Source organism: Limulus polyphemus, unplaced genomic scaffold, assembly GCF_000517525.1.
Source record: "Limulus polyphemus unplaced genomic scaffold, Limulus_polyphemus-2.1.2 Scaffold422, whole genome shotgun sequence".
NCBI classification, from domain to species: Eukaryota; Metazoa; Arthropoda; class Merostomata; order Xiphosura; family Limulidae; genus Limulus; species Limulus polyphemus.
Genome location: NW_013666032.1, coordinates 432,514 through 436,714, shown reverse-complemented (window position 1 = coordinate 436,714; position 4,201 = coordinate 432,514).

Here is a 4,201-nt window from a genome sequence, read left to right as displayed (position 1 = left end):
ACTCCTATTACTAACATTCATATCTGGGATGTGACTTCTAACAGGGCTGAAGATGTCTGCATTAGGGTTTAGCTGCAAAGTCTAGAAGGGGCTTGTCATTGTCTGGGGCTGGTTAAGTCGATGGTTAATGTATCTTCCTTGTGTAAAAGACAATAAATTGTCCTTTAACGTATCTAATTTGCTTTTAAATTTACTAATGTTTTCCGTTTGTACTTCTTGCCGCTGTTGTTGACTTTTCTGTAGTTGCTGCTGATTTTTTTACTGTTTCCTTTCTTGTTCCAGTTGCCACTGCTGTAATTTTTGTTCTTGTTTCTTTTCTTTTTCCTCCAACAACTGCTGTAATCTCTCTTCTTGTTTATTTTCTTTCTCCTCCAACCACTGCTGTAGTCTCTCTTGTTTACTTTGCTGATCGAGCTGCCATTGTTGTAGGTTTTCTTGTAGCTGCTGTTGTCTTTCTTCTTGTTTCTTTTCTTTTGCCTCCAACAACTGCTGTAATTTCTCTTCTTGTTTCTTTTCTTTTCCTCCAACAACTGTTGTAATCTCTCTTCTTGTTTATTTTGTTGTTCGAGCTGCCACTGTTGCAGGTTTTCTTGCAACTGCTGTTGTCTCTTCTTATTTCTCTTCTTGTTTATTTTCTCGTTCTTCTTGTTTCTTTTCTTTTTCCTCTAATAACTGCTGTAATTTCTCTTCTTGTTTCTCTTCTCATTCTTCTTGTTTCTTTTGCTGTTCTTGTATTGCTGCCATCAAATCTACTAAGCTGTAGTTTGATTTGCCGCTTCTCGTTTCCATTTTTTTTCCACTCTCTGACACCAATTTGTTACGTCTCCAGTCGTTACTTAATTTTCCGTAACTTCGTTCCGACGAAACTTTAGCGACACAAGTCCTTTCTTAAATAAAAGTGGTTTATTCTTTCCGAATACAACTTTATGATACACTAAAGATGCGTTTTAAATTAGTTTTGGAAGTGTGAAATTAATAGTTGTCCCAGCTATAGAAATTCTCCTTCACTCCTTAGCCCAGACCTATACATTCACTTTAAACATTAATGGCGATAAAGGTAACTATAGGTTGTAGTATATTGTAAACATTTTTCTAAGGTGACATGAAAGATACCATAACACCTACACAAAGAGAAACATATACAACTCCAGCAATTAGTTCGAAGAAAAAAAAAGCTGAACTAAAATATATCTCAAAACAATAAAATCAAAATTACAATAAAAAATGGAAATCAACAGCTATGGAAGTTGAACAATGGAAGCCCTTTAGACTCACAGAGAATCAATGTAGCTGCACCATGACACCTTACAGCATGGAAGTTGGTGGAGCTGAAGGTCGAAAGTTTATCCCTCAATCTCAGCTTCCAGTTTGACATGCCCACTTCAAATCCCTCTGCCACATAAACTGTCTCCATGATAGATAAAATGTCTATCAGACCCATGTGGTGCTGCATGGGTTCACTCAGTAGCCTCTCGATCTACTTATTGAGGAGTTTCTCCTAATGATCTGTTCGAGAAATGTTTTGGAATACTTCTCATGCAATCTACTTAAATCATCCATGTAAGTGGCCACATTTTTGTGGAGCCCTTGCTTTCAATCTTTGTTATTGGGCCTATAAATGTCTTTGTTTTCCACAGGATTGAATCTGTGGCACACGCCATTGACAGCTATGTCCCACTCATCAAGCTACTCCTCGTCCAAATACTTTAACGTGTGGAACATAAACTTGTTTAAACTCAGCATTCATTCCAAGCACCAACTTGCTTGAAGTGTTTGAGGAAGCTGTCCAAGTCCTTTTTAACCATCTTCTTGAACACTTGTGGGTTCACCTATATATGATGTAACCACCATAATTAAATGATGATGTAGACAGACATCTGTTATGAATGTCTCTACTGTTGTGCATCTGAAAGGCTTCTAAGGGTCTAGAGGCGCATGCATTCTTATAAACGGGAAAGTATTATGCAGAATGATATTACATGTGTAACTGCGCATCATTTACCTCAGTGCTGGATGTGGTGTTGAGGCATACTCTTATTTAGAAGGCTTAGAGACACTTTGATCCTGATGAATGCAAAGTCTTGTAAGAATGACAGAATATTCATAAATTGTGTTGTGCAACATCAGACATAATTTGAATGTGTCGTCGGTATGTTTTACTGGTGTGCAGAACTCTCGACATACTGAATAAAAAGTGGTGAATGTATTATTTCTGAACCACATATATCACTAAGAGAATATTTATAATTGCATGAGGAGTTAATTGTAACACTATTCTCACAGTGAGACAAAATGACGGACACTGGGTGGCGCTGAGGTCTTCGTCACGGTAGCTGTAGTTATATATATGAGTTGGTTGTTATACGTAAGTAAGTGTTGCTATAACCATATCTGAGTCAGCCTGTCACTCTATGTAAATAAGTTGATCAGTTGTTTTGCTAATATAGGAAAAAATTACACAAAACTGCACAAGTGGGAGCTACGTAAGACTCGATACACATGGCAAAATAGGGGTACGGCTATAGAGAAATCCACTTCTGTACTAACTGTTAAAGGAACCAGTAAAGGATTTATTCAAACAACTTGTGTATAGTTAACACTGCTATATGTGGTGCTTTAGAAAAGTACTTTTATTTTCATAGCTCTAAATATTAATTAGCTAAACAGTGCAATCAGCGACAGTAAAACAACCTTTATCTTCTAGCAGTTGTCAACAGATGTGACGTCATTCACCAGATTGTAAATTATTTAGTATGCTTAAATTGAAATATATTTCGCAAATATTAAAATATTATCCAGCGTCAACCAGAAATATTGGCAAAATATGATCTATTACAGTTTGAAAATAGTAAATACTTTAAAATTAAGGCTCTTATTGCATATATAAGTATAATAGGCAATATCTTATAATTTGAATTTAGTTTCAATTTAATTGGGATTTTTTATCTGATCTTACTACCTTATTTGCAAAATACAATAAAAGTAAGTTTGTTTGTTTGTTTTTGTGATGTATTGTGAGTTATATTAGATACGAGCTCAATGATCTTGAAATTACTTTTTATCCTACGAGAATAACTTGAACACTTCCATTTGAAATGATGTTTGAGTGAGTAAATTAAAAACTCACAATTCCGGATTGATATAATTTGAATTTCTAGCTGAATTGAAATGATCAAGTATAATAAGACTAATTTGTGTCGTTTAATATCAGGATTTGATTATATTACTGCAAGGGCGATTGAGACGCTAAACTTCATTAAACAGGATAGTGTGCCATTAATATCTGCCTTATAAATGGATGTCAGTGATCAGGTTGGAGTAACATGAAGAAATACGATACTTAAGCAGGTGCCTTGTAACTGGATGTCAGTCATCAGGTTGGAGTAACATGAAGAAATAAGATATTTAAGGAGGTGTCTTGTAACTGGATGTCAGTGATCAGGTTGAAGTAACATGAAGAAATAAGATATTTAAGGAGGTGTCTTGTAATTGGATATTAGTGATCAGGTTGAAGTAACATGAAAAAGTGCGATCTTTAAGGAGTCGATCCATTAATTCTTTAACTCAACTAATTTTTCGTGAAGCGCATGCTTTGTTAAGAAGACAGACCACCATTAACGTCTCGAGTTAAATTTATATAATTAATAATTGATTGCACATAAGGTTTTAAAATAATGTACTGAATTTGTAGCTATTTAATCTAGTGCTTTCTCAGATGACCTAAAAAGAGTTATAACAAATACAAAGTCTGCTTAGATTACTTTTCAGCATTGATTGAGCGACTATCTTAAAGTTATCAGTCAAAATAAGTTGAACCAATTAACGAGGTTTGAGAAAGAAAAAAATATTTTCATCGGTAAAGAAAGATTTGTAGTACTGCTAAGGAAATGAAACATTAGTGTTACGTATACAGTTTGATAAGAATTCACTAAATATTATACTTATTTATGTATCACGTACATATTCAATTAAAAATGCTGTTAGCTGCACAAGTATTAATCTATATGTGTGGAAATGCATAAGTTATTTTATTTTAGAATTTTTAAGATTTGAATCCGTGCGATTCTGTTCGTGACTAAGGTGATAATGGTGTTATATTTCCTTTTAACGAAACATTCTGTATGTGTGTGTGTGTGCATGCTTAACTTAGCTAATATTAAAAGTGTTTAAAATACCTTTGAAGTTTGTTACGATAACAGTA